This window comes from Hirundo rustica, chromosome 5, assembly GCF_015227805.2.
Source record: "Hirundo rustica isolate bHirRus1 chromosome 5, bHirRus1.pri.v3, whole genome shotgun sequence".
In the NCBI taxonomy this organism is placed as follows: domain Eukaryota; kingdom Metazoa; phylum Chordata; class Aves; order Passeriformes; family Hirundinidae; genus Hirundo; species Hirundo rustica.
The window spans coordinates 11,564,508-11,591,295 of record NC_053454.1 but is presented as its reverse complement, the minus strand read 5'-3'; the positions used below and the strand labels follow the sequence as shown (position 1 = coordinate 11,591,295).

Sequence of the window (26,788 nt, the reverse complement as noted above, 5' to 3'; positions counted from 1 at the left end):
AGCTTCTAATGAGTTACTGCAGCCTAACCCAGATATGCCTGCCAGCAAGTTCCCTGCTCTTTCATGTCAACTCAATGATGAGAGTACAATTTCATTGTAAAAATTGCTGCATAGCATGAAGAGTGCTCTTGCTAAACATGGTAATCATCAATATAATCAGTAACCTAAAAATAAACTTCTGCCTAATTTAGCCCATATTTATAACACAGACTCTTTATCTTTATTTGTATTATATTTGCTATGTAACTATCATCAGTGTTATTAAAGAGATTCCTAAGGCAGGGAAATAGGTAGTCAGTGGAATTAGGTAAGTAAAAAATTGCTAAGCTCTTTGACATTAGAGCATTCACTACAGAGAGAGCAGATGTCTGCATTTACAAGTCAATGAACACATGCAGACATTACTGAAAGATGCTTTAGGACTCAAATTATACGTTAAGTGAGTTATTATCACAATGGCCTCTTTTTGCCTGCAAAAATCTACTCACAAGGGTGCTCATCCATCTTAGAAATGTCTTCATCTTTCAGAGAGCATCCTCTGAGAGTTGGGCTTCCCCAGCTGAGGGTCCTGCATCCCACCAGCTGCCCAGCAGGCACACATGGCACGAGGGGAGCAGCAGAGCCGGGGCGAGCACCGCTCACACGGCAACATCTGATCAAAAGTGGCATTAATGAAATGCTAAAAGCAGTTCAGTTCACTCCTGCATGCTGACAGACAGCTGTAGTGACAAAAGGTGTATGGGAAGAGCACCACATTAAGATTATAGATGGGAAAAGGAGCAGAGAAAAGGATGAAGCTGTTCAGAACATGCTTTCTGACCCAAGTCATCTACTGTAAACACCCTGCCAAATGCAATCATCCTACTGCTTGAAATCAAGCACAGCATGATGATTTTGCATGAAATGCAACACTGTGATGTAAGAAATGAGGACAGGAATAGTATTACTAAAACCAGAAGAAATAGTTAAGAATTCATTGTTACAGTTTTCATTGCATCACAACTTCAGTTCCTGTTGTTTACAGATCTGGCCGTATTTAAAGGGTTCTTCACTCGAAGTTCATCTCAACAAATGATCCCAACACAAAAATGTAGATGTATAAAAATAGTTTGAATTTCAGTGTCTCTAGTTGCTTTTTCTAAACTGTGTCTGCTGATACTGCATATACAGGATAAGTACTAGAAACGCAGTTCAAAGAGATGCCATTCCTGAACAACACATTTTCTCTGGGGCATTAGGATGCCTTTCTCTATTATTATATCAGGTCCACAGATTTCAAGATTCAGAGCAGAGCAACTATACTAGGCATTGGAGACATGGCATTCCCAAAACCAAACAAGGCCAACAGACCATAAACATAGTATCTTGGCTTGAAATGCTAATTATTTCCCTGCAAAGCTAAAGCTGAAGTCCCGTGGAAAGTGCTTTTACTAATTTAGCTCTTCACAAAGGAAACAAAGAGGTGCCTCAAAGATAAACAGTTTACATTTATTTTACTTAAATATTTTATAAAAAAATTGATGACAGGAAAACAACAAATAATGGTCTCCAATCTAGCAGAAATTTTGTCACTGGCTTGGTTGTTCACATGAACTACTTTAATTTTAATGCAGCTCTCTCTGGGAGAGAGGGAGTTGTGAATTCTTCTCCAATGACCTGGCCATTCAGATAAAGTGCAGAAAAAGGGCCAGGCACAGAACCACCTCACAAGCAGCTACATCTTTGTGTACATCATATTCTGCACAATGAGGTGAAAGATTGAGAAGGAAAATCCTAAAAGTTAATGTTCTATAAATGTGGCTTCAATAAACTAGAAGACTGGTTTTTAGCATTCTTCTCAAGCTCAAGAAAGCTAATCTGTATGTCCAAGAAGAAAACAACAAAATCAGTAGAAAACCTGGCAATAAACAATGACTCAGCATGCTGACTGAGCCTCGAGCCCTATATAAAGTATTTAAAAGACATTCAAAATTTAGAAGGGTGGTTGCACTCACTCAGAGAGAAAAAGAATAGGTATTAGAGAGCCAGTAGTAAGCTAGCTAAAAGCAAAAATCAGAAATCAGAAAATAAGTATCTTGCTATTTAAAGAAAGAAGAAAAGGTCACTTTTCTTAATGTAAGGGCAATTCAGAAAAAAAACATTTAACAAAAACACTGTAAATACTCTGGAAATTTAAAGTCATCCAATATGACATGATCTTGAAGTAATAAGCTGAGGTTGAACTCAGAAAGATAAATTCCATGCTTAGCACCAGTAAAATTTCTTATAAAATATAATTCTTTGGCATTATAAAGGTAAATTTGAATCTCATTACTAACATTTATTATTACAAATTCATAACATAAAGATGCATTATGAATATTCATGAAAGTGCATTACACAAATGCAAGATGATCTGTGCAGACTGAAATATATATTGTATCCTCCAAAGAAAGATAATCTCAATGGAAGAAAAGAAGCAATTATATAAAAAGGAAATGCAAAAAGAAACACACACCAGAAACAGCTGAAATTCGAGTTACACAGGAGGCTTAGGTGCTTTATGAATAAAGAAGGAAGAAAACCTCAATAAGTGAGAAGTCATTCTATGAACAAAAAAGAGGAAGCTTATCATCTAGGTATAAAATAATATGCAGGTTATTGTACAACAACATAAAACATCAGCCTATGTCACCCTGGTTTTTCTGAGTTTTTTAAAGCCTTTTGATTGTTCATAAAATGGAGCCAGACTTTTTAGCTACTGTACAATATTAGGAGCAGTTTCTACCTTTTCCCACACATCTAACATAAACAAATCCTTTGTTTTTCATTCTCTGTCCTTTGTTTGCATATTTCTAACCTGAAAACAATTGTAACTGACAACTGGTCTGGCCATTTGGCTAGGAGATGAAAACTCCAGAAGCCAATCCACAGCCAGACCCACAAATGTATAAAAAGTAAGAAATAAACAGGCAGAGGGGGCTCTCAGCCTTGCCTCAGCCCTGAGCTCTCTGAGAGGAGCTCTCTGCCCTGTGAGGTCTCTCGTCTCCGTGTGATTGCTTTGCGTATCCCTATCACAAGCCTATAAATTCTATTTATCAAAACTAGAATGACTTTTAGCCAGGTTAGAAATTGCAAAGCTGAGCTCCAACCTACAGCTCAACATTACGAACATGGCATCTTCCTACTGGCTCAGTATCTTGTCTAGAAGGATGACAAGGGAATTTATTCCTGTCCTGCCATGTGGAAAAGCAGAATAATAACTAAACAACCATGAGTTTTGAGTACACTGCTTTCTGCCTTACCAGGAACGGGATGATCGTTTTGTCTCCTTGACATACTTCCATAGCCAGCACTCCAAACACAGGAAATTTCCTTGGCATTAAAAGATGAAATAAATCTCTGCACAGAGACTATTATTCCCCACACATTCTCCCCACTCAGAAAGAGAAGTAGAGTCAAATTCTGATCCAACTGGCAGATTGTCTCTTTGCTAGTTGCAGTGATGTAGACATCAATTCTGAACTGTATTGCTCAGCATCACTACAGGCATACCCAAGGCAAAAACCACTCAAATATACAAGTCTGGCCACATACTGCAGGTTAAGACCCCTATGAAACCCAATGTTCTTAGAAATGCTCTCCTTTTTTTTTTTCTTGTAGTTAAAAAAAATTGTTTACAGTTTTCGACACAAACACCACAGCAGTCTACTCCAACATTACAGAACCAGAGAAACACAAAATTTAATGGAACTGCGTAAGTAATGAAGCTTTGATATTTAATTGATTTGCTTGAAACTATGAACTGCCAAAACTAAAACACTGTTTTAACCTGACAGTCCCATTGAGACCAATATTGCATACTACACTGCAGTTTATTCTAAGCTGTTTATTAGCAAAAACACAGCATGCAGAAAAGATATTGCCAACAAACAGCTGCCTTTGAATCTCTGCTTCCCATGGTTATAGGATAAATCTTCATTTTCACATCTGCAAAGGTACTAACTAGACTAGTTTGAAGTCCAGATGACAAAACCAAGGATTGACAGTCTCCAGTGCCACTCTACAGCTCCGCAAGACCAGATTTCCTGCAACTCATTTCCAACGTTCCCCTTGGACTCAGGTTTTTATTAGCTTATGTTTATTTAAACAGCATTTAAGACTTCAGCCACCATTTCTCTAACATCTTGCTCACCTAAGTCAAACAACACTAGATACCAAAATGCAGAATATTAGCTAACCAGAGAATCACAGAATATACTGCTCCAATGGGATCTATAAGCTTCATACAGCACAGAAGATGGTGCTGGACATATTTTAAAATATCTGAAAAAAAATAAGTACTCTTTTATCAATGGGATGAAGTCTCTGTAAAGGGAATGTTAAGCTAGAGTGCATTTGGTCTTGTTTAACTGGCCATAAGTCAAAAGGACAGACGTGGTCAAGGAAAGAAGACCAGGAACAAACCAGGGGATCTGCAGTCAGAGAATGGCGAGTGCATGGACCAGGCTCCAAAGGGAATTATTTCTGCTGTCAGTGAGTCATTACACCTCAGTGGAGCACACTGAAAATATTTACCTGAAAAAAAATAGGGAAAATATCCTGAACTACTTGACTGTTTTCCATAGCGGAGAAATTATTAATAGTCACAGAAGCTGTGCTCCGGAATTTGAACACGTGTTTCAATCCATCTCTCTGCTCTTGATGTTTTGTTTGACCAGTCCAGTACAATTTTATGTGTTACGCCAGAAGTGTCACAAGACAGAGCTGCCGTGTACCACAGGTCTCTAAGCCGATATTGAGCTAAAGCACATGTGGAGAACAGACCTGCAGTTTACTACAGCAAATTAAGAACACAGCCAGGTTGACTCTCACCTCTCCCATATTTATGTTAAGATGATATGTTTCTTGTCTCTGTAACAGTGGCTTTTATAAAGACAAAGACTGAGTTGTTTCCTTTGGAGTTATGTCCTCTTTGCACAGCAAGTTACAATGAGGACAGCAATGGCCATGATCCTGTACAAATGGTGTTTGCATGCAGCACCTTCAGCCACCTAAATGCATGTGACATGCAGCATTTCCACCAAACACCTTGGAGTCAATCACGGTTTTAAAAGCAACAGCAAAAATTAAAAACAAAGTTCTCAAAACATTAAGAAAGACAATCTGATATGTTACTTAGAGAAAGCTAAATCCTATCTGCAAAAAAAAAGGCAAGACCTTGACACCCAATGCACAACATCTGAGTATTTCCACACTGATGAAGAGGTCTCTGCTGAGAGCTACCCAAAGCACAAGCATTATTTTCCCAGCTTATGTGCTCCATGCAACATGGAAGCTGTAGGGATACACATCACTGACAGAGACACTCAGAAAGATCAGTCTCAAAACTGACTCTTCATTTTTTCTGCAGGGAGGAGTGCCCACACCTGCACAACTCACTGCAGCCTTGCACCAAACACTCACTTCCAAACATTCAACTGGAGGCTCAAAGACCTGGAGTGAACTGATAAACACTCTCAGGGCAATAGTCACTGCCTTCTTTATTGCCCTGGCCATCTCACTGGCAACAATGATGTACACACTGCGAGAACTCCACTGCTTCAAAGGCACAGCCATTTCTCGTCATTCAAAACCTACTAGGGACTGAGGTGCAGTAAGAATATACCCCCTGTCCTGCACCCAAAGTGTCAAGTCTATCAAGAGTCTACAGCAATTACCAACATAGGCAAAACCACATAGCCAGGAACCGTGGTCTGCCAGGTTAGCATACAGATCACCTTCATGACCAGTCAACAACTCCAAGTTCAGAAACAAACACCGAATTATTGCTTGTGCATCTCCAGCACCTTCTACATGCTGTCTCCACCTTCTGGAAAACTTCATCCAGGTCTGAGGTCTGCTACCTAACAGAACAGACTCCAACAGACAGCACACACAGTTGAAGGTCAGATGGATCACTGGATGAAGAATACAGCTCCTGAACACTGAAGCCTGTTGAAAAATGCTCAGAAATCATTTCTAGGGCAGTTCAAATGAAAGGGCTTGGCATGTGAACTGAAAACAAAACTAAGGATAAAAAATGAAGTCCTAACAACACAGGTATGGATGATACAAAGCTTTGTTGCATGAATGTTCACAGATAGGTTTAACGAGTCTCAGAACTACAATACAACCCGATTATATTTATTGTCATGTAATTCATAAGTGCACTGTGTTAGTTTTATACTAATATAGAGAGTTAGTACCACAGAAGAAGGTCTGCATTTCTTCAATCATTAAAGTTTTCCCCTGTGGCTCCAAAGTCACCTCTGTCTACTAAAATCCTTAAAATACATACAAGCACCAACTTACGGTTCCACTTTTCAGGGCAGGTTTCATCAGGCAGAAACAGCTGCAGCACAGGCCATGCTAAAAGCTGAGGAAAAAATCCAAACTTTAGACTTTATTTCAGATTATTTACTGCTGAATAAAGAATGATATCCATGTGATCAAAGCCCCAAAACTGTAGCAGCTCTTCCCATGCACAGAAGTCAGGGTCACAATGAGTGCAACTCCTACTGTCAACCTCACTGCCTAGACTGGTTGTTATTTACATTTACAGAATTCATGCAATAAAGGGGATAAATGTGCGGATGATGGATCCATGTTATACAGACTGTATCTGAGATCGGAATCAAATGAGTCAGTATCAAGAGGGTTCTTATTTTTCTACTTAAAAATTTACAACTTTTGAAAAGGAAAAGTCACAACAACATTTCTGTCATCCACAGCTTGGGGCACATCTCAGGCCATATAAAACAGGAAAAAGAAAAAATCGTTTGTGTAATTCAAAACCCCCCAAAATATGGATTTCATATTATACAGTTTCATTGCCAAAGAATATACCTCAAACTTAATGATTCCTTCCACATTAAAAAAAAAATTACATCAGAAAACAGAATTACATGGCTTAATCTGTGTGGAACATGCACTCCTCCAGCACAACAAAGCACAACAAAATAAGAACATGTAGCATTCTGACATCAACAAAGCTGCCTACAGAGACACCCACTCTTTCTTATTTTCTCTGCAGCATATTCTTTTAACTCACTCATGTCCTTCTGCATCTTTCTCACCATTCTTGACTTATCTACTTCCCACACAGCTTCTTCAGACTTCTTTGTTTTCACATGAAGAGCGACCTTGGAAATAGTTACTCCTTACAGACAGTTCAGAATACAGCATCCATTTTAATTTTTTCCTTTTCCCACTATATTTATATACCAATAAAAATAATTTCCTAGAGAAACAGAGACATTATTCCAGAGTATCTGAAATAACTCAAGCACTAGAGTTATTCTGCAGATGTAAGCTTCATGCTGTGATAGATTCACACATTTGGTCCCACCTCCCAGTAAGGAGCTGCCAATTACTGCATTCCAGTGCAGGACGACAGATTTTTTTCCAGCTCCTTTAGTCTACATACAAGTTACAGCTGATTATGGCAGTTGAAGCAGCAATGCATTTTTGCATCAGATGTGCAAAGGCTAGACATACTGGACTGGATATGAAAGAGAAAATGTGCAGTATATATTGGGGGGGCGGGTGATTTCTGCAGATTAGAACTGACAATCACGATATTTACAGCTCTGCTTTACTGATTTTATATTTACAGATCTAAATCCTAAGAAATGCACTGTATTTATTATCTCAAGCGATAAGGGAACCCTCTAAACCTTCTCTGCTTTGTGTAAGGCAACAGCAAATAATTGGAATCCTGTGTTGCTTTTTGTGCTACTTGAAGGATTAGCCTCTCTTCAGTTCCTAGATGATACATATATTAAGTACACTAAGTGTGTGATTAGAGCTTAAACACTGTTTAAATCAGACACATCTCTAACACATCCCCTTGTAAAGCATAATTTATCATTATTATGCAATTATGTTAAAGTGCTAGTATGCAGGAATTTTCTGTTTTACCCAGTTCATCAGATAGACTGTCTCCACAAACAGATTCATCTGTATATTAATCTTGGAGTATTTTCTGAGAACACACAAAATTCTCAGCATTAAATTTTTTACTCTTAAAAATGATAGCTTTTTTACCCAACACCTAGATTCCTTATAGCTCACTAAATAGCCAGACTAAATCTAGCTCAGATATACCTAACCATGGCTATGGTCACGGTTCCCTTTTTGATACAGAAGCATCTACTTTTTAGACTACACATCACCTAGGAAAGGCTAAGATGAAAAGATGGAGGAAAAAAAGGTACAGAAAGTCCTAAAAATATTTCAGGCCTTCTTACACAGTGGACAGTAGCAAAAAAAAAAAAAAAAAATCTGCAAGCTATAATATATAAACAAACTATGCGTCATTGACATAAAGGCAAGGTTGGTACAGCCCGCTGAATTCAGGAAAGCTTTGGGGTTTTGCTGCAAGAGGTAGTAATAGCTCCAGCCTCCTGGCTGGTCAAATATAGAATCTAAAAAATTCTGAGAAATTTCAGCATATGATGGCAATCTATTCAAAAAATCCAAACAAAGCCAGACAAAACCCAAAATAAACAAACAAAAACCCCACCACCAAACCAAACTAGAAAACATTAATAAAGGGATATAACAAGTTTAAAGGGATATAATGAGTTGTCAGAAAACAAAATAATCCAAAACATTCATTTTTCAAGATGACCCATTGCAAATAATACAGGTTCATGCCATTCGTCAGTGAAACTTGAGCAAAAATACAAAAAAGGTTCATCTAACTTCTGCAATTTATCTTCAAGACTTCAACCATTTCACACATGTAGTTTGAAATTCTGAATTGCAAAAATTGTCATGGGGGACTCAGAGACAGCAGAAGCCTTTAAGGCTCATTTCCATAGGAAGCCAGGCTACAGCAAATGTAATCAAAGTTTTTAATAAGGGTTTGCCATTTTACTAAAAAACTCAGAACTACCAGAACAGACAGTAAGTGTTGGGGCACAGCATCCCATCCTCCCTTCCACCCTACGTTGTAGAGGCCAAAGCCTCATGCAAAAGCTAATAGGATGATTATCTTGAGAAGGATTATGCTGCACAGAGAAGCTGAAGTCTGCCTTTGTGAGAATTAAGTCCATCATCCTTACTGGTCAGCTGAATTATTTTCTTTTGTCATAGTGCAGATAAATGATCACTTGGTCTTCCTTAAAATGAGTACATCTCAAAGAACATCGATATAAGAAAGTGGGATAAAATGTATGTGCAGATCTTCCTTTTTGCTTCGGTTTAAGAACTAGGGAGTCCAGAAAAGGATTCAAGACAAAAAATTAATTAATTATTTTATAAGAAATAAAAGTCTGCCACACTAAATTAGCAGAGTATAATTACAATATAGGTTATACCTAACAAGCTTAGCAACGAATGATTGAGCCCCAATCTGCTCTACAGGAAATGCCAAGATGTCATGCAAGTAGATCACTGTAAGGTAAAACATTGTGAAAGTGCTGGTTTACACCTTGATATAGAAAAAAAGTTCTATACTTGGGGTATCATTTCTCATTTATAAGCAATTTAGAGAAAGAGCATCTCCCAACATACTCTCTCCCTTCTGACAGGGACATCCAGATAGTGCAGAAAGTACTATAGGAAGCAGTTACTCCAAAATCAGAGAAGTATTTGCATCTTAGGGACTCAAACAGAATGAGAACCACTGTCTCACAAAGTAAAACCTCCACTCTAGAAACATGTCCTGATTAGACTCAGGGTAGACATGCATCACATCACCACAAGTATTTATAAACACGGATAATAAGCTTGTTCAGAGAATTAGCAGTTCACAAGGAAACAAGGCTTTTACCTTTGGGTGGTAGTTCAAATGCAAGCTAGTGAGAAGAAATGCAAACTTTTTTGCATAAACAGAAGCATTACAGAGCAATAAATAAAAAGCAACCAGGTGTTGGATACTGCTCTAGATAGAAAACAGGAAAAAAAAAAATCTCAGCCTCAATCACTGACATTTTGGAAAGATGTTCCTTGTTCTGACTGCTGAAGAAGAAGAATAAGATAATTCTGGAAAAATCCACAGAGGATTGTTCTGCAATGGCTCACTCTTACTCTCATCACAAAAACAACAATAATAATAATAACAACAATAATAGCACCTCAGTTTCAATTACACCAACATACCACTTGGCTCATCTCATCTCAAAATAAATAGATAATGTTAGGATTAAACTTTAGTGTGTTATACTCACAGGGGAAAATAAAAAAAATCACCTCCTCACCTGCACAGCAAAGTCAAAGCAATCAGATACGCAGACAGTGCCCATATGAAGGCTGATAACTATGTTGACCAGAGGCAAAGGGCCACCATTTATTGAGATTACACCCAGGAAGCCAAGCATTTCATCTGCAGCACATGCTTAGCATTAGTGCTAAATCAAAAGTGAAACTGCAAAATGCATCTGTGACTCTACTCTTCCTTCCTGGATGGAAAGGTAACAGCTATCACAAGGGCAATTCAAAGCTTTCAATAATAATGTCTTGTCAAATGCAAGTAAAATTCAAATGGCACTAGGAAACATGAAAAAACATACTTTCTGAAACAGCTCTCATTTCCCTTAATGTCAAGGTAGGGCGCTAGAAAATGGGCAACATGGTGTTAAGATGGGCTGAAAGTGAGAAGAAAACTGAACAGAAACTTCAAAGAGTTAGGAGAGACATCATGATCCTCCTACAGTTGTGGCTACATTCAGCATTCAGTAGGGAACAAGTAAGCAACACATAAACACATACATTTAATATAAATAGCTCCTCTCTTAATTTTACATTGATTATAGAATGCTAGCTTGCAAATTAAATATGTACGTTTTAAAAACATCTGCAAGAAACAAATTAATTAATACTTACATCAAAGTTCTCTGATTATCAGAATAAGGATGTCCATCAGCCATCTTCCAGTAAAAACAAAGTAAATTCAAAGCAAAGCAAGCTAATGTTGACTGTACTTTTTGAGGATGACATAAGTACTATAAAGAAGTCTATGCATTACTTCTAAACATTTCACAATTTAAGCAATTTTTGCTTTAATTTCAGACTTTCACCTCCAGAAGCTGGTTTCAGTTTACTGGGTTATTCAGCATGTTAACAGGATAGCACAAGAACAAATTCATGTGTATGTATGTTTATTTCATTAGGCAACCCTCTCTTAAAACCAATGATATAAAGATAAATTAGAAATTACCACTCTATATCTGTTTTCATTGACATGTAATTTCCCATTGCGAACAAGACACAGAGTTTTGTTCTGAACTAACAAAAGAAAAATAAAATATCAAAATTCCCACTGTATTTTGTATGATCCTCACTACATCAAGCACCTTATCCATTCCTGTCTAACTTAACAGTGCCGGGTGGGAGCTTCCCAAATGCGCCTGGCCCTTCATGTGCATTTATGCATGTGTTTGAGAGCCTATATGGTAAAGAAAGAACCCATCAAACCCAGAGGTAGCTGTGGAATTAAATGCCAGATCTATGAGCTTGGATTGTGTTGAGAGAAAAAGGGGAAGACCTCACCTACACGGCAGAAGCTTTTCTTCAGCTCCCATTCTTATTAGACAAACAAAGAGATTAAATGTTGCAGGTAAGGAAGTAATCAACCAAGTTGTAGTGATCTCTAAGAAAGCATTCCGTCTGCCAAAGTTCTATGATTTACAATAATGTGCAAAGGATGGAAGTATCTTGGAAAAAAAGAATGACTGAAAAATTAGTTTAAACTACTACTGTGGTTCCATTTTGCCTCACTTACAATGAATCTGTGTAATTTTTATTAAACTACTGTATACTTTTTCCCCTGTTACTGAAGTTACGACTGATAAAGTTTGCTATTGAAAAAAAACTTAGCAAAAATTAAACAGAAGTAACAAAATTTGCATGCAGGAGTAAAACTTCCCAAGATGGTAAAAAAACCCCCACTTTCTTAGACCATTAACTCAAGACATTTTATTGCAACATGTGAAGAGAACGATGAACTGATTTTCCTTACTAATGCTGATAAGTAATGCAATAAGTACCCTAACTCAACAATTGTTTCAAATATGGAACTTTTCTTTTAATGAGAAACAAGAGATGGAATGTGCTTGTGCAAATCAGTACACAAAGCTGCAATTAAGGCTGACTATTGTACCTTCAAAATGAAGCAGAACACTTGAAAGTTGAGAGAAAAAAAATCAGGATTACAGACATGGACATGAAGAAGGGTTTGATGTCTTGTTTGATGGCAGAGCAACTTTGGTTGAAAATAAATAAATGGAGAGGCAACAATCAGTGACACTTGTCCAAATATCCTCTTAGACAGAGGCAGCATGCAACCAACCTTGCTTTTATACAAATGGGCAATCCAACCTCACATTCTTCAGTATTTTTTGTTCCCTGACACATGTTTGTGCCAGCTCCATCTGGCCTTGCACTATCCAGAAATATGGCCCAGGCCCATTTCTTTCTTCATATACTTGCTACTCCTCTAACTCCCATCTTCTATCATAATCTAACCAAAATGTTCTACAAGAAAACAAACTATACATGAATGTAACTATAAACATTTGCATTCTGACAAATAATACTTAAAAGCAGAAACTGACCGCTGAGCTGGGATGAACTGCAATGAAGGTAGTGCTGTGCACATAAATGCACTAACTATGGGGAAAAAAAAGTGAGCTTGAATGAGATGGACCTCTAAGAGAAGAATCTTAAGGAACCTCTGCTCCATCACTGTGTCCCAAGATTAACATTTTAACAGAGCACATCTCTTTCAAGTCAAACCTCATTTATACCTCAGGTTCAACACACGGCCTCTTTTGAGGACATTTCCAACTCTTGCACTCCTGTAACAACAATCTAAGACACTAAAGGAGCATTAAGTGCAGAGTGAGCATTGCTCAGAGAAGAGCATTTCCAAAAAGCAAATGGAATTAAAAAGCCTTTATCTACATGCAGGAGAACTTAAATATGTTGGGCAAATCTCTAGACCAACGGCCTTACAGTATCTGTGTCTCAGCCGGGAGCAGACAAGCCCCAGTGAAAAGAGTAAAGGAGTCTTATGCGTGGCCTCCTTGAACTTGTAGAACACCTCTCCAAACAGTGGTCTCTCCACCCATGAGAAGAATCACCTCTTCCACGAGATTCAAGGTTCTTGGCCCTTCTGTTTAAAGCTCCAGTATATCTACTCAAAGATTAATTTATATTAACGACCTAACTCTGTGCACACATCCAAAAACAAAAACCTCAAACTTCAAAAGACCCCACACTACCTCAGGTGCAAGAAACAGTCATCCCAGTGGACCAAGAAGTACAAACAGCAGAGACTGAAAACAAATTCTAAACCATGCAGACTGCCCCAGCTTTTGTATCACAGTAACTAATTTTTGCATTATTAGCAGTAAGGCATGTGTTTCTTCAATGCAGAACAAAAACACCATCAAAAAAGATAATTAAGGCAGAATTTAAAAGTCTTTAGAAAAACCTTCCTGCCTAAACACACCATGAATTAGTGTGTCCTACTATCATAAAACATTTATTTTCAGCAGGTTTTAGGAAACCAACACAGATATGCACCCCTTGCCACATAAAACCTGAAACCGAAGCTGGCATCTCACAGAGATGAAACAAAACCAAATAAGCGTCACAGAATCCAACTCCTAAAGTACATAGGCACATCAAGCTTACTGTGAGACCAACTGTGTAAGAATAGACATTACTGTGTATACATGATGGGTTCTAAGCACAGGGCAGGGATCTCATGGACAAAAGGAAATCTCTGAATGAAGTGGGTCTCAATTCCTTCCCCCGTACAAAATTTGCTAGGATTTCTTTTCTTTCTTCTTCTAAAAATTCTATTAATTTAAAAATAAATACATTCAGTTCTAACTAGCATCATTTCCTATGATTGTTTGATTAGGCAGTGCAGTGCAGGGAAGTCATCAGTCAGGCTAGTAAATATATAAATACCTAAAAAAAATAATTCTTGGTTGTTAGTTAAGCCCGTGTTCAGCCTCCTCTCATTTAGAGACCGTGCAAATCTGCAGTGATTTGCAGGCCTAGCCACTGCTTTAAGGGCTGATCGAAAGAACTTTTTTTTAAATCTCACCCATTCACTAGAACAAACCAGTCCTGATGGGGAACCAAGAGAGAAAAATTACAGTGTGTGCAGATACTCCTCTTATCCAGCCCCCTGGAGTGATCTGCTCTGTAGTGTTGCCATAGAAAATGGAAAGGAAGCCTCCAATTAGGGACGAGGTCACATTTAAGCAGAGATATTATGTAAATATCAGGCAGCCAGCACCCTGCCAAAAAAAAAAAATAAAGGCCTCATCCTGCCAGCCCTCCAAGGGCAGGCCTCGGGTTTGCTCCTAGAACAGCCCTGCCAGCAGGACGCGGCTTGCAGGATCAGGTGCCAGCCCCGGAGGCTGCCCCGGGGACCCCCGGCACCGCAGGTACAGCCCGGGCGGGGGACGGGCGGCAGAGCCCTGCGGGGCCGGGATGCTCCGGACCGTCATCCCGCCCTGCCGCGGGTACCGGCGGGGATGGGGGAGCACAGGGAGCCCCCGCAGCTCTCCCGGCCCCTCCGCGGCCGCGGCCCGGCCCGCTGATGTCTGCGGAGGAGCTGCGGGAGGGCGGGGGCCGGCGGAGACGGGGCGATCGGGCCCCCTCGGCGGGCGGGAGCCGCCTCGCCCCGCCTGGGGACCGGCAACCCCTGCCCCGCCAAGGACCGGCCGCCCTTCGCGAGGCTTCCTCGCCCGTCGGGTCACCGGCACGGACGGGCGAGCGGAGAGGGGCACAGCCTCGCCCCGCCCCGGGATGCACTTTTTTCCTTTAGGTACCTCGCGCGATCAAAGTCTCCGAGCGCGGCGGCATCCTCCCTCCATCCCTCCATCCCTTCGTCCTCCCTCCCCAGCCACCCCGTGCCCGCGCCGCCCCCGCATCACCCACTCGTGCCTCCCGCCGCCGCCACTCACCCACTCCGCGACCGGCGACGGTGGCAGGGCCCGGCCAAGCCCTCGTCCGCTCCTTTCCCGGGGGGATCCGCTGGCGCGATGCGGACAGAGCGGCGGCGAAGCACCGCCCGGCAGCCGCACCTCGCTGCCGGCGCCGGGTCCCTCCCCAGCTGTCACCGGCGGCCCGCCCTCAGGGGCGGTGGCGGCCGGGCCCTCCCGCGGCCCCGCCCCGCGCCCGCCGCCGCTCGGGGGGCTCGGCAGCGCGGCCGCGCCGGTCCCGGCTGGTTCCGCGGTGCTTCCGCGGTGCTTCCGCGGTGCTTCTGCGGTGCTTCCGCGGTGCTTCCGCGGTGCCTGCGGCTCCGGGACAGCTGCCCCTCACGGGGCCGGGCGCTGTGCGCGCCATGGGGACCGGGTCCCCTCGCTCGGTCACCGCTTCAGCAGGTGTGGGCACGTCCGGCACAGAGTGGCCGAGGAGGATGGAGCCGTTTCATTTTTTATGTCACACAGGAATCAGACGCAGAGTTGTCAGATCAACTCAGCTGCCGGACGCTTGTAAATCCTGATGCCATTTAAAACCCCGTTCTTTTGTCAGAAGGGAAGAGAATATCAGCATGAAGCTCACGGGCCCAGGCTTTGCTGTGTTTTGCAAGTCAGACTGACTCCTCTGCGCCGATGTACACAGGCACCTTTACTAAAATGCTGTTCGTGATTATATTTCTGTTCATCCAGATTCAGTGATGACCCAGGGAATGCAGCAGAAATGTGTTTCTGTGAGCCAAAGTGAGCCAAGTACCAAGACCTCAGGGACTGGGAAAGGTCATGATGACTGGCTCAGTGTTATGTTGATGGCTTACGCAGTATTTGTGTAAATTGGCCCCGAATCAAGGAGAAAATAAGTTTACCACTCCATTTGTTTTGTTATTGTTGCTCCTGCTGTAGTGATAGATTTGTACTTAGTTTAAAAAGACAAGATAGCTATGGGAAAATAGATGTGAAACACGAACCGCAATATACAAGAAACATGCATCGGCCTCAGAACATGCTCAAAGAAGTAAAAGACAGCTCAGGACAGGCACAGAAATCTGAGAGAGGAACACTTCAGTATTGTGGATAAAGCTAACTATTGATGGCCACACTGAATGATTAAAATCCAAATTGGAATGCACATTTTATCCGTCAAGACAATTAAACACCTTTTGAGACTAAAAGGGAATATGCATTGCTGGGCGATGTGAAGCAACACTTAAATCTCTTTCCAAAGGAAGGCATTTCAAACAGGACCTAAAGGAATTCTTGTAGCCAGAATAACCCCAAAAGTTCCATCTCCATAGAGAAAATGCTGCTTTTGATTTTAAAATCAATACAAATTGAATGTCCCAGCTGGTGTTAATTGCTTCATATAGTTAATTTGTTCCATTTTCTAAGAAAATTTCAGGTATAAATGTTTGATATTTAGGCATCTAAAAAATGCCAACACATTTATTAGTGGCTGTGTTCCAAATCTGGATTAATGAAACCAGAATAAGCATCTTGTTATGCTTTAGCTGCTATCTAACTGTTCTTCACAAGAGTAGGCATCTGGGGCCTTAGTTCTGGCCCTTGTCAGGGAGAGAGGAAATTGGAGTTCATCAATAATATATGCATGGCATTATATTAGTGTTATGTCTTGTGCAAGGATGCAGTGTTGTGATCTGAAAAAAGGCAGGATGTTCTGTATAGGATTTGCTTGTAATGGGTTGGTGCATAGGATTGTTACATGCAAAATATTTTCTTATTAAATAATTTTCACTTGAAAGTACTTGAAGATAAACAAGAAAGTATAGTTTATATCTTAGCTATCACTTTGTTTCTCAGTATTTTTTATTAATAGAGGTGTTTGAGCTTTTTTTTTAATTAACATAAATTTGATTTAATTTAAATGTAAGGTGATTATCTTGTCTGCACAGAGTCAAAAAATATTATCTTCCTGTCAGACATGATTTTATAACCTGCTGTTCCATTCAGCTGGAGAGCAACCATTATTTCATGAGCCCTAAAGCATTCTTTTGAGAGCTTGGAGTTTGATATCCACTCATATCTAGAAGCTGAGTGATCTACTGCGCTGTCTGCACTGCATAGATTTACTGTAAAGATGGTCCCATCCCTAAAGAACTAGTGCTGATAGTGATCACAGAATAGCCAACAGACTGCCATGTTAAGTGAAAGTGAAGATTTATAGTCTGGCCTGGTTTTTGTTTGCCTGTTTATTTACAGCAGTGTTGTATCTTACTGGAAGAAAACTACTGGGTCAAGCCCAAGTACACACTGGAATTCAGTGGGTCAGCGAAAGATTAATCCTGATATATCCTGGTAACTGTGGCATCCCTGCTGATGTGGGAAGCTTCTGAACAACACAGAGTGTCAAGCTGTGAAATACAGAAGATGTCTGCAAAGGAAGAGAAGTATTTTGCCCAGCTATCAGCTGATTTATTACTACTGATTGTTTGGCTCATGTGTTACCAGCTTCCTACCTCTGCTATTAGTGACTGGTAAAGCAGACTAAAGTATTGAATCTAAAAAGTGGTATGTGAGACATCAGCAAGAAAATACTTGGTTCTGTTCTGAACTCCTTAAAAACCAATGCAAATTCTTCATTTAGTTCAGGAGGAATAAAACTGACTTTTCGAAGCAACGCTTTAAAAATGCCCTAAAAACCTTCTGGTAACTTTACAACAATGGAATTTGGAATTAGAAGCACTTTGACTTTATTGCACTCATGCTGCAGTAAATATATTAGGTAGAAAGCAAAATAAAATTTCAAGGACAGGCCATATTTGAAAAGTTAAATCATTTTAATATTGATATTCTCATTCGAAAGAGCTTTAAGCGTGCAGACTAGCAGAAGAACATCAGAGTCCTTGCTCTAAACTTGGCTTTTAATCCTAATAAAAATCTCTTGTAAACAGAGTTGGTCCTCCTGTTCAATTAAAACTGAAAGCATGAGAAGTTTTTGAAGGTTCGGCTCTTTTTGTTATGCCTTAGGCTTTTACACCCTTTTATTAAAAAAAAATCCTAGAGCACATTTGAAACTGATTTACAAAGAGGGAACAAGACTATTTGCTGCTGTAAATGTAAAAGCGGTACATTGATTATTTTTTATTACTTATGTTGTTATTATTGTTAATATTATCAATATAATTATTAAGAATCAGAAAGACACACTCAAAGAACACTTTTTTTCCCCATTGAAATGCAGCCATCTGCAGGCAGTTATATAATAGTGCATAGCAACAGAACAGTTATGTACAATATATGGCTATATTTAAAACTTCTTACAGCACTGATTATTATGAATGTTAATACTGCTCAGGACAAGCAAGAGAAATTTTATTTAGGGGTAACCTTAAGTTGACTGACTATAATTATGCACTTTAAAGGATTTGGATGTGATCTATTATGGGAATGATTTTTCTAGAAAAGTTGGATTCAAGACATCTCCTTCCGAAAGCCTGGGAGATTCGGAGTCATTGAAATGGAATGAGGTTTACCCTTCCTAGTGATTGTGGCATTGTAAAACTTGCAGTGGATTTTCATTTAAAGCAATCATGTTTTAACATTCATTTAATTTTTTAAAAAAAACCTACTATTTTCAGATTCAAGCTTTCTGGAAAGAGCTAGCCTGATTTTCTGTAGTTGAGATGTGTTTTGCTGGCTGCAAAGTGTCTGTGCATGGGATGCCTAGGCTCCTTCTCAGCATTGTGGGTCAATCTCCAGCAAGGCCTTGGCCCTGGAGCAGAGATGCCTTTTACATACCCCAAGAGAATCTGTCTTGCTGAGCAGTTGTGTACAAAATTGATAGTGGCACCAACATATGCCAAAAATACAAGTCACCACGCTGCTGAATTTCAAAACATGGTGTGTCTGCTGTACCAAAGGGGAAGTGGTGCTGGTGTGTACAGCTCGCAAGGTGGGACCATAAAGATTTGCCAAGGCTAGAACCTGCCCACACCTGCCAAGAGTTGTGTGTGCATTGTCTAAATTCTTTCTACAACACATAGAATCTAATCTTCTTTTACAAATGGCCAAAACACTGACATGACAAGTTGCACTGTATCTTCTTGGAGATGTTCTTCTGACTTTCTCACCCTTGGTGGGTTCTGCCTTAGGTGGGTGATGGTATGACATCCAGAAACAGCATGTGTTACAAGCTCATGCTTTCAGTAGGGAATAATTACCATGCACGGGTGTAAATAGCAGCCTAAGGAAGTAGACGGCAATTAAGAGTTGAAATGCAGTTTAACAATCACAAGTTGTGTTTCTGTATTGTACTGGATAGATTGTACAATATTCCTTTCTTTTGTGTGTCAGCATGTGTCTGAGCAGATATGCATGCACTTTTCAAGTTTTCTTGTGCCCGTTTTAGAGAAGTCACTTATTCCTTAATAGAGGGGGAAGAGTCTTCTGGGAATATACACACTGAAATTAGGATTTATTATAGGCTTTATGTACAGCTGACTTGGTTAAAAGCCGCTGTGCTGTGCACTCACATATCAAATTAAAAATGACAATAGATGAAGTTAATGACTATGCTGTGGAATATGGGAATAAAGCATTTGACTCGTGTTAAAACAAAGGGGAAAACTGAAGATTCACAATATATTAACCCATGTGTGGTCAAAGATGCTGCTACAGAAGCAAGCACTAGTGCTTTGGATGGCAATTGATTTCTCATGCTACACTACCTGCAGAGCCCTCTTTAATGTGTGTGCTGAGATGATTAGCTGTAATAAGGAGAGGCTGGGGATTAAAAGTGTAAAAATAACAGCTATTATACTTCTTAGAAGTAATTCTCTGAGGATGTGTGTCCGTGGCTCGCTCACACTTGCTTTACTACATGATGTACTGAGCTAGTCAGAGCTTTGTTGGAAAAGGCCTCTAAATATGGCTGTTAAAATCATGACATTTTGGTTGACCATTTATTCTCTTCATGTTTCTTTTTCTTTATTTTCAAGAATGAGTTGCTAATGACTCATTCTGAAGACAAGATCTTATAATACTGTATATGTCGATAATATCATATAAGTTCATCAACTCTTGGGTTGTAGCATCCCTCTTATAGAGGGAAGAAACGAAAATACCCTTCTAATCTTCTAATTAATATCAGAATTTAATAATATTGAATATTTTATTACTGCTACAGCAGTTTATGTGTTTAGAGCATAGGTGTACTTTTCTTGAATCTGGGGATTCAAAACTGCAGGTTCAGGACATAATACAAGGTTATACATAATTTCAGACGATAGCAGCTAGTTGGAAGTGTCCTTTAAGATCTACCACAGCTCCTGTTATGCACACTGATGTAAATCTTCAATTAGTATGCGAAATCAAGAAATACTTTACTGCTGTCGTGCAAGATCTTTGTTTGAGGGATATTGAGGAATTTCCCTGGATGTAGCTTTCATAGAGAATGAAAAATGTTGCTCTCGTAAAGTTGACCTTTGAGAAGAACTAAAGGGTGATACGAAGTGAACAGATAGTCTGATAAACTCCTTTCCTCTTCCCTATTAAAAGAGAAAATGAGCAAAAGATTAAATTATCTTTGGAAATCAGTGTATAACTGAGAATGGAGATGTGTGAGATCTGCTGTTTCTCACTTGGAAGCAGCTTTCATCTAAGACAGAGTAGGACTTTGAATACTGAATGTGGTCTTTTCTTCAGAGTTAGAAACTGGTTGAGACCAGCTGCTAGCCAAAGGTACTGGAATCAGGGAGTATACCTTGTGGAAGATGAAATAGACCATTTCATTACTCATCCCCAGAGTGCATTACCATAGTCAGTGAAGATACCAAAACTCCTCCTGTACTATCATATTCTTGTAAATGCTCAGAAACAAAATAACTGAAATTGTTCCTTGCTGTCTGATTTCTGGCGGTGCAGAACTTGGATGCTTTTGTATGTAACAAAAGTATATTTAATCTCTGTTAATTATATTTAATTTCTGTTAAGTGACAGCTTAGTGTGCAACAGAGGAAAATGAAAACATTTCTCAAGTTTAAAAATTAGTTGCATCAAGCATAATTAATATTATGGCAAGAAAAAAATGTATTAATTATCCATATAATTTTGGTCTCCATATACCACTTTAAAGGCAATTTCACCTAAATTCAATAAAATAGGCTGCAATAAGCAGAAAGTTTAGACAGGATTAATGACATTAGCTCTGTCTTTACAATGTTTGTCCTTAAGAAAGGTACCAAATTATTATTGCCTAAAAGTACACTGCTTAGAGACCAGTAACAACTTGAGTAATTAAGATTGTGTAAACATAGACCTCTGTCCAAATAACATGGAGAGCACTTATATTTTCTTATGGCTCCCTTTTTTCTTTAGAAAAATAACTGGGACTAGAGTAGAGCAGTTCAGTTTGAAGGGACCTACACCAGCCCTCTGGGCCAACAGCAATATATGCTGGCGGAGATTGGCAGCATCATTTGGTGATGGAGGGTGGAGTCACATGGCAAATAAAGACTAAGAAAAAAAGGAGATGAATGTCAAACAAAATTTAATTAAACTGTGTAATTGCAGGCTCAGATAAACAGTAACACTAGGAAAGTGGTGTGAGTACTCCCATAAGATGTATTATAGATACAACAGTTTGAAAAAGGCTCTCAGTTGCTGTCTAGCCACAGTAATGTCTTAGTGGGTCCAAACAGATCAAGTGGGAAGATGATAGCAGAAGGTATCAGTGAATTATGCTGTGAGAAGATACAAAGGCTGTATAATGGAGGAAAGGGTTGTCAGCAGCAGAGGCGACTGAACTGCTGAGATGCTGCAGCTCACACTGTGTATGAGCTGGCTGCTCCCAGCCCAGGGGACTCAGCGCTGTGCTGCTTCCAGAGGCAGCATGGTCCGTCTCCATGTGCACTCTGAAAGGCTGGCTCTAGCCACGGTACTTTGTAACATGGACTTTATCCTCTGTGGCTCTTCAGCTGGTGATGATTCATGATTTACTTCAAAAAGAGAAGGCTGCCAAGATGACAAATTCAGGCTGCAGATCCTGCGTGCAAATTAATTCTCTGTGCAGTCTTTCCAATTTCCCAAAGCTTTTCTAAGGAGGCTGCAGGGCAAAAAGAAGCAAAGAGAATACTGTTCATACCCCAGAGCTCATTGTATCAAATGTGTTTAATCTGGTAAACAAGGTCAAGCTCATAAAGCACCCTGAAGATGCTCAGAATTTCTGTATTTATATCCCTAGCTTATTTTTTTTAATTTATTTAAGATGTCAGTACAACTGCATTTGGAATATAGCCTGCCTATCGCCTAGAGAAACATTTCTTGTTCACATGGAATGAATCAGGCACAGTGTGTATGAAACACTTTGTGGTGCCAGACATGAGGCAGTGTGAGGCAAAGAATTTCTCTGCTTCAAAAAAGAAATGTTCTATTGCCTAAAGTGAAAATGAAACTGAACGTCCAAAGGTGTTTTCTGTTCCTCATGTACCTATCAAAGGGTATAACAGTATTGAAGTATTTAGGTAACTTTTCGTATTAGACTGTGTTCTTTTATGAATAATTTCAAGTGGCTTGGGCTCTAACCATAACAAGTCTCAGCATATTCTAAAGACTTTGAGAGTTGCTCAGAGGAAAGATTTTAGGTGAGTTAAAAATTTATAGCCAAAAAAATGTATACACCTTAAATTTCATTTTTATGAAATAAACTCTTTAGTCTTGATGGATGTGCTGGTTTTGGCTAGGGTAGAGATAACTTTCTTCACAGTGCAGTGTGTGGGGCTGTGTTGTGGATTTGTGCTGAGCACAGGTTGATAACACAGAGATGTTTTTCTTATTGCTGAGCCGAGCTTACACAGAGCCAAGGCCTTTTCTGCTTTTCACACTCCACTCTGGCAGGGAAGTTGGAAGTGAATGGGAGGCTGGGAGGAGACACAGCCAGGACAGGTGACCCAAACTGACAAATGGGATATTCCAGACCATGTGACATCATGCTCAGTGTATGAAGTGGGGCAAGGAAGAAGTAGGTAAGGGGGGGATATTTGGAGTGGTGATGTTTGCCTTTGTCTTCACAAATCACCATTACACGTGATGGGTCCTGCTGTACTGGAGATGGCTGAGCACCTGCCTGCCCATGGGAAGCAGTGAATTACTTCCTCATTTTGCTTTGCTTGTGTGCACAGCTTTTGTTTTTGTTATACTGTCTTTACCTCAACTCATGAGTTTTCCAGCTTTTACCTTCCCAATTCACTTCCTGATCCTGCTGACTGGGGTAGTGAGCAAGCAACTGCCTGGGGGTTGGTTGCTGGCTGGGGTGAAACCACAACACATAACATGAAAAAAAAGTCTCCCTTCCCCCTCTCACTCCACTAAAACAAGCAAGACAACTAAAGGGAGTCTAACTCAAGAATTAAATTGGTCCTTGTTTTTATCCTGTGCCCCAAGAGCTTCTTGAAGATTTGGTTCTTATTCCCACTCTGCTATTGAAAGTTTTATCTTAAGGCCAGATGACACCTTTCTCATGTGTAAAGAGCAGATCTCTATTTATTAAGCTTAATTAATGCAATAATTCATGTAAGTATGTCAACAAAACCACAAAAAATAAAAAGGCAGATGTATTATCAGCATTCAAATTGCTAACTGTGACTATTGTCAAACATTGTGTTAGCAAAGTATTATGCTGATTGAATATCTCAATTTGGCTCTTACTAAAATAAGTCTCTGATCAGTAGTCTCAGCTGGGTCCAGCAGAAAAACTTAGGTTTTCTCACCAATCTTAGTGACATTAACAGAGAAAGTAGAGAAGTAATAAGGGAATATTCTATATATCATACCTTTAAAATGTGATACATTGCAACATACAATTGGAATTGAGTACTTATCAATGTTCTGAAGCTCCTCAAACCTTTAAAAGAAGAGTGATCCACAAAGTGTGGTAACCTGAAGAATAAATAAATGTTGATAAAAAACCTCAAAGTTGGATGAAATGTTGATACATCATCTGAACTACCTTGTTCTCTGAAACATTATTCCTAATACCTGGATAGCAGTTTGTACTGCCTCCTCTTAAAAAAGCCCCTCTGATGATGGTTGCACAGATAGCCTGCTGCAGTGTTCTTGTAAAGTTTTAATATCTAATCTAAATCTTATATACTGCAAGTTATTACTTCCTGTTCTAACCCCTTTGAGTACTAAAAATATTCTCTTTGCAAAACATTTTGCATATTTTGAAGTATCTTCTTTGCCAAAGTTAAAATACTAATTTTCCCATGTTTTTTCCTAAATTCCACCTAGGTTTTTGAGTCACTGCTCTCCGCTAGACTTTATCCATGGGATTCATCTCTTTCCAAAGTATGGATCTGGATTTTGAAGTGTGGCAGCCATGGACGTACAATCCTGAGTAGTGAAGGGATCACCTCCTGTATGCCTTGCATGCCACAATGGCACTTGCTTTTACCTGAAATAGAATGACATTCCTGATTTATCATTTTTTAATCTACTGTAATTCCCCATGTACTAGTGCACAGCCAGTTATTCTTCATCCTTCTTTGGCTTCTTGATCCATCCTGTTATTGACCTATCCCAGATTATAGATTAGCTCTATAAAATATGACATACTGTGTTAAATTCTTGGGTGGTTTGAGGTTTCTTTTTTCCCAATCTGTTTGAATCACTGTAATGATAAAAAAGTGAAGAACTGTAGTAGATTATCTTTGAATATCAGGAGTCATTTTATTTCACCTTTCCTAGATCAATTACAGTAAAGTGGATCCTGAATTAGTAAAGGGAATGAAGTAGTAGATTCAAATGGGTTTGAATCTCCACCAGTACTGTTTTTGTAATCATAGAGTGGGGTTTTTTTCAGTGTTTTCTTTTGGTGTTAACAAAGTGAGCAGGAGACTGACTGAAGACAATTGTCAGTGGTGAGATGTGGGAAATGTCATAATTTGTTTGTTTTAAGCTGTGTTGATAAATTCTAATTCCATTCAGAAAATGAGGTTATCTCCTTCAGTGAAATGTATCTATGAATTCTGAATTCAATACAGAATATAATGGTATCTTCTGATTAGTGTGTTGGGGACAACAGGGTGATGCTAACAGGGAACTGCAGATTTTGTCGTATGTTGAAAATAGACTGGTATTCCTTTTTATGAAAGCCAGAATTACATTATTTATTTGTTGATCAGGAGCAGTATTCCTAGGAAGTGTATCTCAAAGTGTATCTTGCTATACCTGTGACTGATGCAAGTGCATTATAAATGCATTTATCAGTGGAGAGGAACAAATGGTCCATACTAAAAGCCAGATATTGTTGTGCATAGTTATTTGGTTTGGGGGGTTTTGGTAGCTTTTTTGGGGGGGAGGAGGAGGAGACAGGAAAAAATACTACTGGAGCCTTTAATGTCGAATTCTGTATTCTTACTGTGAACAATCTAAATGGGGACAGAAGTAAGTACAAATAACTAAGCTTAACTAAGAACATGAGGTTAATTTTTAGATGGGTTTTTGCTAGTGTTTAATATATTACAAATTTTGTAATGTTTCATAATACCTGAAGTGTTTGTTCATCCACAAGCTTGGATGGCCTTTTCTGCAAATGTATCATTTTGCCTAAAAAGCAATAGCAACTTTTGCTAAACCTTTGCCAAATTTAACAATTTGTAAAGTCCTTCAGAAGGGCAGTTAAGTAGCTTTTGCAGATAAAGAAATAGAGCTATAGAAAAGGGCAAATGGGTGGCGTGAGTCAAGGCAGCAATTCAGTCCTGGTCCCAGGCACGGTGTCGTTGCGGTGGCATGCACGAATGGTAGAAGCCACAACCTTCCCAAAAGCGTCTCCTTCCCCAAAGCCGCGTGGGCGGGCACGCAACAAGTGCACTGTCCACACAGCCACACACAGCGGAGGGAAGGCAGCGAATGAGAGGCAGGGAGGGTCTTCGGTGTGGGGTTCCAGTGGAGCTCATTGGTATCACAACGGAAAGGTTCCAGGAACAGAAAGAGCGAGAACAGTGGAGGGTACAGGCTTAAATCCAGGGGAAGTGGGGGTGGAGCAGAGCATCAGATCCAATGGTCTGAGGGTACAGGGGTGGGGTAAAGGGGAACAACCAATAGAGGGTGCCTGGGTAGAGAGGTGGGGATACAGAAACCAATGAGGACCGAAGGAAGAGGGAAGATTCTGTTCTGGGGAACATACATATGTGGAAAATAGGGGTGGAACCAGGGTGACGTGAGCTTACGTCAACTTAATGAGCCAATGGAGTAACTGAACCTAAAATGTACTGACATGTTGCTGCAAAGATCCATAGGAGAGAAGCCTTATAATAAAAGCATTTCTCGTACATTAGTGGCAGGCCCTCCTGGGCCTCTGCAACTGCAACAAATCCTCTAGTGGCAAGTTCTCCTGGAGCACCACACCCTACGGGAAGGACTCATGTTGGAGAAGTTCATGGAGGACTGTCTCCTGCAGGAAGGACCCCACACTGGAGCACGGGAATAGTGTGAGTTCTCCTTCTGAGGAGGAAGGAGCAGCAGAGATGATATCATAAACTGACTTAAGTTCCCCAGCCCCCAGCCCCCGTGCTACTGTGGGGAGGAGGTAGAGAATATGTGAGTGAAGTTGACCCCAAGAAGAAGGTCTTTTTCATTATCCTACTCTCATTTGATTTGTAATAAATTACAATAATTTTTCCCCAAGTTGAGTCTGTTTTGCCCATGAGACTAACTGGTGAGTGATCTCTCCCTCCTTTATCTCAACCCATGAGCATTTCCTTTTGTCTCCTCTGCCCAGCTGAGTGCAGTGATAGAGTGACTCTAGCCAGCACCTGGCATTTAGCCAGGGTCAACTCACCACACTGAGTTTGTTAATCTGC

At 40.0% G+C, this 26,788-nt stretch overlaps 1 protein-coding gene across 2 annotated transcripts in view; it reads right to left on the bottom strand.

Moving 5' to 3' along the window:
• JAKMIP1 (janus kinase and microtubule interacting protein 1) overlaps positions 1-15,101 on the bottom strand; it is a 144,403-nt gene extending 129,302 nt beyond the window's left edge. The window contains exons 1-2 of one of the 2 annotated variants that reach the window (XM_040063921.2): positions 14,955-15,101; positions 6,334-6,397 (exon numbers count right to left, since the gene is read on the bottom strand). The gene's annotated coding sequence lies outside the window, so the exon portion shown is untranslated. The remainder of the gene's footprint in view (positions 1-6,333; positions 6,398-14,954) is intronic. The other variant, XM_040063920.2, reaches the window with a different exon arrangement.
• Positions 15,102-26,788: the final 11,687 nt, after the last annotated feature.